The sequence below is a fragment of the Engraulis encrasicolus genome, chromosome 21 (assembly GCF_034702125.1).
Source record: "Engraulis encrasicolus isolate BLACKSEA-1 chromosome 21, IST_EnEncr_1.0, whole genome shotgun sequence".
NCBI classification, from domain to species: Eukaryota; Metazoa; Chordata; class Actinopteri; order Clupeiformes; family Engraulidae; genus Engraulis; species Engraulis encrasicolus.
Window position 1 is genome coordinate 44,442,884 of NC_085877.1, and position 10,283 is coordinate 44,453,166.

The 10,283-nt window shown below is 41.3% G+C and overlaps 2 long non-coding RNA genes across 4 annotated transcripts; one reads left to right on the plus strand and one right to left on the minus strand.

Annotated features, from left to right (window-relative positions):
* The first annotated feature begins 3,082 nt into the window (after positions 1-3,082).
* Positions 3,083-5,796, plus strand: LOC134437240 (uncharacterized). Of its 3 annotated transcripts, XR_010032355.1 has the most exons (6): positions 3,083-3,167; positions 3,440-3,532; positions 3,943-4,030; positions 4,463-4,602; positions 4,969-5,102; positions 5,227-5,796. It is a non-coding gene; the product is annotated as an uncharacterized LOC134437240 (long non-coding RNA). The 3 variants fall into 3 exon arrangements; XR_010032354.1 differs by lacking the exon at positions 3,083-3,167 and having other exon boundaries at positions 3,328-3,532; XR_010032356.1 differs by lacking the exons at positions 3,083-3,167; positions 3,943-4,030 and having other exon boundaries at positions 3,329-3,532.
* Positions 5,797-5,847: 51 nt separating this feature from the next.
* Positions 5,848-7,159, minus strand: LOC134437249 (uncharacterized). Its single transcript, XR_010032367.1, has 3 exons — positions 7,096-7,159; positions 6,494-6,666; positions 5,848-6,049 (listed from the first exon to the last, which is right to left on the minus strand). It is a non-coding gene; the product is annotated as an uncharacterized LOC134437249 (long non-coding RNA).
* Between the last annotated feature and the right edge of the window lie 3,124 nt (positions 7,160-10,283).

The window sequence follows — 10,283 nt, forward strand, 5'->3', positions numbered from 1 at the left end:
GTTTGCCAATTCATTGATATATACATTGAATAGTACTGGGGAGAGAGGGCAGCCTTGTCTCACGCCAACATTTTGAGAGAAGTAGTCTGTTCGCTTGTTTCCAATTTTGATGCTAAATTTATTATTTTGGTACATACTTTTTATTATGCTAAATGTTTTCCCCCCAATTCCAGATTCAATCAATTTACAGAAGAGACCCTCATGCCATATAGAATCAAATGCCTGTTTAAAATCTACAAAACAAGCAAATACTTTTGATTTATTTTCATTTGTGTATTTTTCAATTAAAGTTTGTAATGTGAAAATGTGATCGGTTGTTCTATAATTTGGTAGAAATCCAATTTGACTTTTGCTTAAGACACTGTGTTCAGTTAAGAAACTAGTGATTCTGGCATTGAGTATGCTGCAGAAAACTTTCCCTAAATTGCTGCTAACACAAATGCCTCTGTAATTATTTGGGTTTAATTTATCACCACTTTTGAAGATGGGTGTTATAATGCCCTCATTCCAGACATCAGGGAAATGACCAACGCGCAGAATGAGATTGAATAGTTTTAGCAAAGCTATTTTTAATGTATGGTTAGAGTGTTTTAGCATTTCATTTAGTATTCCATCTGGTCCACTTGCTTTTCTTGTTTTTAGAGCTTGTAGTCTGTCTGACAGCTCTCTTTCTGTTATTGGGTAGTCCAGCTGATTTTGGTTCTGAGAAATTGCACTCTCCATTTTAATATATTTGTCAAATATTTGAATTTGCTCGTCGGTCATTTGCCTTTTGCCATATAGACTTTCAAAATAATCTTTCCATGTTTGGCTGTTTTGAATGGCTGGAACTACTGGTTGTTTTTTACACAGCCTGTTCCAGTTTTCCCAAAATGAATTTGTGTCTAATGACTCTTCAATGGTTTCAAGTTGGTTTCTTATAAAATTATTTTTCTTTTTTCTGAGTGTGTTTTTGTATTGTTTTAGTTCACTATAATATCTGAGACGTAAGTCGATATTGTGTGGCTGTCTGTGTTTCTCATTAGAAAGGTGTCTTAACTGTGTTCGTAATGTCTTGCAATCTTTATCAAACCATTTTTCATCAAGCTTTTTCTTTGATCCTTGTTGTTTTCGAGGTTGTAACGCAGCTGTTTCTGCCAAATTATCAAATATAAGGTTAAGTTCTTTGACTACTGAATTAACGCTTTCTTTTGTGTCGGGGTAGTTGTAGTACACAAGATTGTCGATAGTTGCTATTATTTTGGGATTACACAGGGCTGCTATATATTTTTCTTTACTATCTTTTGTCCATTTAAGACTCCGCTTAGTATTGTGCAATTTAGTTGGTTGTTCAGGTATAACAGGGTTAATATTTTCTGGTCTTCTTAAATAGGCAGTAATTTGGCTGTGGTCAGATAGGGGAGTTAATGGTCTAACTGTGAATGCTTTAAAGTTGAAGGGGTCAAGATCTGTAACCATGTAGTCAACAAGAGAACATCCAAAAGGAGAGCTATATGTGTATCTTCCCAGTGAATCCCCCCTCACTCTGCCATTAACTATATACAGGCCCAGACTTTGGCATAGCTCAATCAGAAGTCTGCCATTTTTATTTATTTGGGTGTCTGAGGAGTGGCGTGAGAAGTTTACAGCATTTGGTGGGAAGCTTTTTCCAAATATGTGTTCATTGCCATGGTCTTCTGTAAAATCAGGTAGAAATCCTCTTCTGGCATTTAGGTCTCCACAAAGCAATATATGTCCTTGCGCCTGGAAGTTACTAATTTGTTGTTGCATAATATCAAATATATTTTTGTTATAATAAGGGGATTCTGAGGGTGGTATGTAAGTGGCACAAACAAATAAATCTTTTGTTGTTTGGGTTAGGGTTCTGTTTATCTTGAACCAGACATGTGAATCATGTATTTTAATCAAAGATAAAAATGAATCTAGTTCTAATTTATACCATATTATAATGCCTCCTGAATTTCTCCCATGCTTTACTCCCTTATTTTTCTTGGAGGATACTGCAATTTCTTTGTAACCTGTAGGACAGAGTGAGACATCATCAGTTCTGCACCATGTTACTTGTAGAATGATTATATCAGAGTTTGAGGTGTTTTCTTGGAATTCTACGGTCTTGGTTTTGTAACCAAGGGTTTTTGAATGGAGACCTTGAATGTTCCATGTAGAAATTGTTATAGATTTCGTGTTCGTCATGACCAAAAAGAATAAATGTAATAACCCAAGATAAAACAAAAAAGAGAAAAAAAAACCTATCAAGCTATACTTCTATACCGTCTATATGTGCAAACAACAATACATACATTTCTATTCTATACTTTCCATTCTACAATACATGTATCTCTTTTCTCTTTTTTTTTTTTTTTTTTTTTACTTGAGTGACAGTGGTATTGCTATTTTAGGGTCATTATGTATAGTGTGCTTATACAGATATATAGGATACAAATGTGTATATGCACAGACACTGAAATGCATGTTTCTGCATACTTATACACATACATCCTACGTATACACACACATACACACACTAATCTCCTGTTGTGTATAGAATAAAATGGTAAAAATAAAAGTAACAATAATACATCTGTGTATTAAAGGTGGGATAGGAGATGTTTTTCTTGCATATATTTTACCATATCATCTGAAAAACTCCTCATGACGCCATAGCACCCATTGAAATAGAGTGTTTGGAAAAAAAACGAAATCTTTTGGTCCAGTGTAGAGGGCGTAGTCAGAAGAAAACGGCAACCAATAGAAGTAATACTCATCATCACTTCTATTGGTTTCTGACACGTCCATCAACCGCCAGCACTCACCCCTCCTCCCTGCGCGTTCACCGACTCGTGAACTTGACCGACCCCGCCCCCATCATTCATGCACACGCGACAAGGCTCATCATCACTCGGCTAGTAGCAAGGTAACGAGAGTTAGCAGCAGGCTGAGCTACTTGGAAACTTTGGTGGCTTTTGCAGAGCTACAGGAAGAACTTTGGCTTTTGGAACACTAGAACCATGTCAGGATAACATACTCCCTTGGATTATCATCGGACTCGCAAGACCAGACTCCAACACGGTCTGAAAATTTGAAATGGACCTGACACTCTTGGACACAGATGTCGGCTACGGCAGCGGCTTCAAATACGCTTTGGTGACCATATTTCTAATCGAGAGGTGAGATAATATATTTGTCTGTATAATATTTTGTGAATTGGTTTAGGACACAGTGGTGTCTTTTTTTAAGCAAGTATCCATTGAGAGGGGTCAGAGGATTAGCTCAAGCTCCAACATATCTAGCTGCTACCTTGCTTAACATAGCTGCTACCTCAATCGCTTTATTTTTTGTGTGTTTTTCCCCCCTGTGGCATTTATTCTGTGCACATGAACACGTTTTCAGAATTGCTATGTGTAACTCAGACGGTTACTCTTGTGTGTTTTGCTGCTAGTTGTGCGAACGAGCCAGACAAACCAGCTGGGAGGAGGACGGAAGCACCCCTTCTCCATCCGCGTTCAGTTGCTAAATACGGATCCACCCCGTAGTAAGTAACCTACCATGTTTACGCACACATTACTTTGACCAGCAAAGCCCATGTCTTTCTAGTGGTTTACAAAAATATATCGTTTGCATGTTTTGCTTTGGTACGTCTCTGTTGTATGACTCTGGTAATAGTAGCAAGCACAAGCACAACCTGTTCGCCGCTCCAGCATTGCAAAATAGATTGCCTTGGGTTTTCAAATGTTTGCATGATTGTGGGTGTAATGTTGTTAACTCGCTGATGTCGTTTTTGAGAAGACGGTAGTTTTGCATTTGATAAATACCACCTAATGACCATGACGGCTACACGGCAGATCTTTATTGTGATGGCTACACTGAATGATCACATGGAGATGCCGGTACATTTTGTTTTACCCTGGTTATATTGAAATGTTCTGCTTTGTCCATTCCAAGGTGTGGTGTTTTCCATAGCTGTTCCTTGCTCCTGTTTCACAACATATCAAGGCTGCCAAGTAAATGAAGAATGAATCACCGCACACTGGTAGTTTATTTTATTCATGTTTGTGGGTGTAATTTCGTCCAGTTGCAGATACTACTATCCTTTTTGGAATGATCTGCCTTTGAAAAACAATGGTTCTATCTGACAAAAGCGAACAGATCCTGTAGTTGTAATTGATACACTACTAAATTATGATATTCCTATGTGTGCGCGCGCACGCGCCAAGTTTTCAATTCAACACACTGGGACACTTTTCAGTCTTTGAGGTTGCTGGAATCAACACAGACTACCTCCATGCACCTTATCAGAACACTTTGCATGTTTTTGTATACTTGTCCCCTTTGTGTATTGCTGCTAATCTTTCTCTTTCTAGGTTCTGTTGGTTGCATGCAGATTGTGCCAGATGATTTATCTGTCTATGGTCTAAGCATGGGCTCTGTGCTAATATGCAATTTGTGCTCTTTTTTCCCTCAGGTCAACAGCCGACAGGGTCCTTCCACAACCACATACTTATGCCAGTAAAAGCCACAGCTTTTCTCCTCCAATCCAAGAAGCCTGGACTGCAGTCACCATCTCAACACACCAACCAAGAGAAAGGCGGATGGCTCAATTCAGTATGTAGTTCTGCAAATATTCTCAAAGGTCTTCACAGCCCCCCATGGTGCAGAATGCATTTACATTTATTTGTGTAAGGTCAAAACAATGCTGATTACAGAACATAACTAGGGCCATGAATGAAATTTGAGGTAGCAGCCAGCCATCACCTGATGGTGAGAGGTGGTCCTAAGATCAGAGAGAAGCAGGTTGAAATCCCATCCTTACCTCTCCCTACCTACACCTCCATCCACAGCTGAAGTGCACTTGAGCAAGGCACACAAGTCCACTTAGGTCCTGGGACTGTAGCCAACACCCTGTAAAACCCTGCTGTGTAATTTGATGTAATGAAGCCCTAATATAGTCTAACACATTGCTTGTTACAGATATGGAAAATTGCACAATAAAAGTTCCAGGACAAGAAGGCTGCATACTGTGAACGTCAACCTTCAGGGCACCGTCCTGCGCAGAAGACTTTCTACCCTAAGAGGGATGGCTGACCGCAGACACTCACAACCAGGTGAGCCCAGATAAAGGAGTTATTTTTGGTGTCCCTGCCCCAACAACCCAGGTTACTTACATTTAAAATGTCACTGGAGCTACTGTCAGATATGTGATTTCTAATTCTGTTTATCTTTTTACAGCACAGACGCCTCCAACCTCAAACTAGGCCCTTCACAGCTGCTGCACTTACCCACCTTCCCAGAGTTTTTGTGTGGTAATGACAACTGTAAATATAGTATAAAGTAATGTATCTAGTGTCATGTGTAATACATTGTTTAAATTGTCCATACATTTCAATGACAGTAAATATTGGTGGACACAATTTGACTGTGTGGCTTTTTTTAATTCATTCTCTGACTGAAAATGCATGGTTACATAATTTATATATTTCACAAGACCACAATCAGAAGAACATTTGACAGGTTGCATTTATTTTCTATGTATGAAAAAAACAATGGTAACAAGACAAACGTGGTTCCAAACCAAAAAGGTGAGATGTACAGATGAATGCTCCTACAGATAATGAAAAATAATAAAAGTCTGCACACTGCCGGTTTGTGTGTTTTATACCGTACTCTGTATAAACCTTTTATATTGCTCTAGTGGAGCAGGGTAACCCTGGCTAATCCTGGGTATTGTACTGTGTATTACAACGTCAGCCCTGTTCAAGTGCCCCATACTGTCTGTAGGCTGCATGCCTGAAGAGACCGTTTCTCCTGGTCCTTCACCTGGTCCTACATCAGCCCAAAGTTTTATCAAAACTGAGAACACCACAGCATTTCCTTTCAATGTTCATGGGCATCTCCTTACAGATTGCGCAGAGGCGCCAGGTTGGTTGTGCTACTGGGCTGTGACTGAGGACCAGATGTCATGTGCCAGGTCGAACATCAAACTGGGGTCACGGGTCAGGGCACGCTGCAGTAACCGATGGGATTGCTTCAAATTCAATGATTGAATCAAGGCCTGCAAAGCAATAAATACATTTTATGTAGTGCATTTTCTATTTGATGATGGGGACTAAATAACTCTATTGACAATAAGACCAATATGGACATAAGCAATCATTATTGTGTATATAAAGATGTGCCAATTGTATGCATACAACGTTTTCAGTCAATTTCTTACAAACTGGTGTTGTGCCAGGGGTTACACAGATGTATGAAGTAGATGGGCTTTTATGGATGTACTTGAACTACCACTGGTGTTGTGTACCTATAACCATGTAATATCACACTACTACTCATAGGAGTAGAAATATTGTAATGGTTATCACAACAGGTGTACTCGTGTAGCCTACTCGTGTTGCGATATAGAGTACATCCGTTGTGATAACATCCATTACAATACTTACACATCTGGAGGAATACAGCAGGACAATGTTATTGAGGGATGAATGTACATCCTAACAGTTAGCAGGGCGTCAATTCTGTTGGAGTCTCCCTAATCAATACCCCCGACCTCTGCTGCGTCTATCTTCCTCCTCCTCCATCTCTGGCCATCGGTCCTACTGGGCTGTTAGGTCGTTATGATTGTGATGGGCCAGGAAAGTCAGAGCTGGAGCTCTCGTGGTCGTGGAAGGTCTAAAGCATATGAAAATATCGTCAGCCAAAACAATTTCATTAGCGTTGATCTGTTTGGTTGTTTTTCTTTACTCCCTCTGTCCCTGTGTCTGCGCGTGCGACAACCCAAGTGAAATCTGAAGTCATAGCCTAAAACACTACGGATTGTGGTGTCGGGTATATATAAATACAATAGTAAAATGTATACTGCGGTACACATCTGTCAAAATAAATCCATGTGTCAGTACTGTAGCTACTGGCTAGAACTACTGTCTAGGGATGACAGTATAGCATCTGTCATCAGTGTTAGGAAGTTAGAATGAGATATCTAAGTAACACGTATCAAGTCAAGTTCAATAACTAATCTAGTATACATCTACTGTCATCAATATTTCTTGAAATGGCAACCATGACGGCCTGTGCGTTTATTGTGATGTTGAACATTCTTACCGTAGCCGGAGACAGTGCCATGGCTGGAAGTTAGCTTGGCTAATCGATTTGTCGTGGCTTCTAGTTCCCCCCCCGCCTCGTGAGCTCTCGTGGGTTCCCGGGATAATCCGAACACTTGACAGACTGCATGCGCGTTCATGTGTTTTGAAGGCGTGGCTTTGAGGGGAGGGCTGAAGGGAGAGGCGGGCTGTGTATTTTCAAAAATATAGCTCACAGGAACCGTTTTTCAAAGATCTCCAACCCTACCTTTAAGTGATAACATACATCTGAACATCAATATGTGCCTTTTTTTCCATCTTTTTTTCCATCTTTTTTTTTGGATTTTTTTTTTTTTTTTTCAAAATGTTTTGCATCTTTTTTTTCTTTTTTTTTTCTTTTTTTCTTGCTTTTTTTTGGCATCTTTTTTTTTTTTTTTTCTTCAAAATATTTTGTTGTCAGTCCAACTTACTGTATATATGAAAATAATTAAAATTCTTATCTTATAAGTTGGCTGCACAGGATGTGTAGCATCTCTCTGATGTCCTCCAGTTCTCGAGTCGCAAATGAGTGGGCAGGATCAGCAGCATCATTCTGACTTGGACGGTGGGGATGGGGGGGGAACGGGGTGTGCGTAGCGGGACTCTGTTTTGGTTGATGTGCAAGGGGGGGTTGGGCAGTAGCTGCTCTATTCATCTTTTGTAGTGGGTGTGGAGTGGGGTAGGTGGAAGAGGGTGGTCTTGCTGGGTTTAAGGGCCAGCTTGAACTGCTCATTTTGGGGCATTGAGTGGGCACAACAATTCGCCTTTGGCTAAGCCCCGCCCTCTTTAGTTACAGTTGCTAGGTCGGACAGATAAACTTTCAATGCTGAGATATCAACGTGATTTTTTATGCAGTGACTGCAAATCGCAGCAGTTATTCACTCATAATAAATAAAACACGCATTCATAGTATTGTGAATATAAGTATTTATTTTCTGAACGGTCATGCGATGCATCACAGCTGTTATGGGCTCTTCTATGGGTATCGATAGGCATTGTAACCAGCACCATGGTAAGCTGAGCTCGCATATCTTTTGAGCCCTGACTCAAACTTGCTAGACGAAAACGGAATCACACAACTTAATGGCTGTAGTCATCTTCAAAGCTACCACAGCAATGTGTAACATTAACGTTTGGCGTTTATATCTTCAGTAGCTTAACAAAGTCACGTCCATCAGCTGCTAGTCAAAACACTCCTGCCGTGACCGATAAGCTTAGTTAACTTTGCTAGCGGTGTTTCTTCATTAATTAGGTCAGAAATCCAAAATCCTACTCTGAAACAGGTTCGTGGTTTGCTTACAACCTTACTGAAAAGGGACATGAATGAGATGGTGTCATGATCGGAGCACACAAAGTATGTTTTTGATCCGTGTGCTTTCTAGTCGAGTGTGAGGCTGCCGAGACCCTTCAAGGCAAACTATCCAGCTACTAATAATATTAGTCCGGTTTTAGGTAAAGAGGAAAGTGATTACCACCTGTTACATCGCGGGGAAACGTGCACATTTGTCACAAATACCCCAGGCACGGTTTCCAATCATATTTTAATAATAATACGACCGTATCTCGCTAACTACTTGAAAACATGCGATTTCAGCATTGAGTTCAATGGAGCGCTGTCAAAACTGTCCGAGGTTTGTCCGAGGTCGTCCTTATGCTGCGCTGTGATTGGTCAAAAAGCACTTTAGGGCGGGCCTTAGCCAAAGGTGAATTCTTTGTTGTGGTGGGTGGTGTGGTGGGTGGACAGGGACATGAGGAGTAACTGCCAAAGCATTACTCTTTTGCATTGGGTAGGGAGGGGGAGGGGTCTGTGGGACATAAGGAGCAGGTTGTTGGGGAGGGGGTGTGGCAGATGGCACTGAAAGCTTATTTTGTGAAAGGTGTGTAAGAGGTGGTGAGGTGAGTTGAGATGGCCTTTGGAAGTGAGGCCTTGTTGGGTTTGCCTCTCTCTTCTTCCCGGTGGGGTGGTGAGGAGGCAGACTTGCATGTTGTCTGGGACGGATGGCAAAAGGCCCAGGATTACACCGGAGTGAAGCATCTTTCAGGGACTTAGCAAAGATCCTCACCCTTTTTTTATGTAAATTGAGACCATCATACAGGTCCCACGGGCCGATAGTTGGGTGATGGACTAAATGAATATTGGGGAATTTAGCACATCCACTTGCGACCTCCATATTCGTATTGTGGATGACATGAGGAGGGGTGTCTGTCCTTGGCAGCAGTGTTGACAGTACGATGTGTGACTCCAGAAACTCTGTGCTGGCCTGTTCTGCCATCCGGATCATAGCCGCAGCGGTGTTGTTCTGCAGTCTATGCAGGTCATTCGTTCCAGTGTGGATGATCAAGCATTCAGGGCTGTGCAGTGTTTCCCTTTTCAGGAGTGTCATTGCCTGTACTGTGTTGCTACAGCGTTTAGATAGCACCCTCTTCCCGGGAAATAGTTTCTTTGTATCCAAAAATTTACCATTTGAGTCTGTTAGCAGGATCACTTGGGGATGTGTCTGCGTCGAGGGAAGCCTTGTCTCTGCTGTGGCTGACATTCTGGAGACTGGCACCTCTGGTGGCAAGATGTGTAGTTTCTCTTGGGTGGTTGGTGTAGTTGCTGCCTTGGTTGTGGATTCTAGGCTGGAGCGTATGCAAGTCTGTGGTGTTGCTGGACTGGAGGGATGAGAGCATTCTGCTGCGTTAAGCACAGGCGGCTGGGAAGAGTTGCACTGCCTCTTGTTGTTTTGCATTTGGATTATTTGATCTTTTAAATCTTGTATGGCCTCATCTCTTATGTAGAGTTCCTCCTTTAGATGTTTCAAGTGACCTTTGAGGCTCACTCTCTCGAGCTCCATCTCTCTCATTTCTCCCCATAGCTGCTCTATGTATGACATAACTTCCATTCTGAAATCATACAACTGCTGCTCCATGCTACAGGGTGATGTTTGGGAGGTGATGTGCTCTTTAAGCTCGATCAGTTCTACCTCCTGGATTTCTTTAACAGTTTGTTCCATGAGTGTGTCTTTGCTTTGAAGGGCAAGCATCTCTCTCTCTACACCTTGGTTGACATGGGCACTGTATTTTGCAGCAGCCTTTGAATGAGATGTTTCTGATTTCTTTTCCTCTGCCAGTAGTTTGATGGTATTGAAGTTGTCCCTGACAGAAATCAAACATGCCTCGCTGCCCTGA